Source organism: Agelaius tricolor, unplaced genomic scaffold (assembly GCF_023055355.1).
Source record: "Agelaius tricolor isolate 1412-34295 unplaced genomic scaffold, bAgeTri1.0.p SCAF_135, whole genome shotgun sequence".
In the NCBI taxonomy this organism is placed as follows: domain Eukaryota; kingdom Metazoa; phylum Chordata; class Aves; order Passeriformes; family Icteridae; genus Agelaius; species Agelaius tricolor.
This window is the reverse complement of record NW_027269395.1, coordinates 696-1,111: the sequence shown is the minus strand read 5'-3', so window position 1 is coordinate 1,111 and position 416 is coordinate 696.

Here is a 416-nt window from a genome sequence, read left to right as displayed (position 1 = left end):
CTGCCCCAAAAACCCCGGATATCCCCAAAAACCCCGGATATCCCCCAAAAACCCCGGATATTCCCCAAAAACCCCCAAATATCCCCCAAAAACCACAAATATCCCCCAAAAAACCCGGATATCCCCCCAAAAACCCCGGATATCCCCCCAAAACCACAAATATTCCCTCCCAAAATCCCAAATATCCCATCAGGAACCACAAATATCCCCCAAAAACCCCGGATATCCCCCAAAACCCAAAGCATCTCCCGAAAACCCCAAATCCACCCAAAAAAAACCCTAAAATCAGCTCCAAACACCCCAAAATCGCCCGGAACCCCCCAAATCTCCCACCAGAAAACCCAAATCCACCCCAAAAAACCCAAATATCCCACCAGAAACCCCCAATTCGCCCCAAAAAACCCCAAATATCCCCC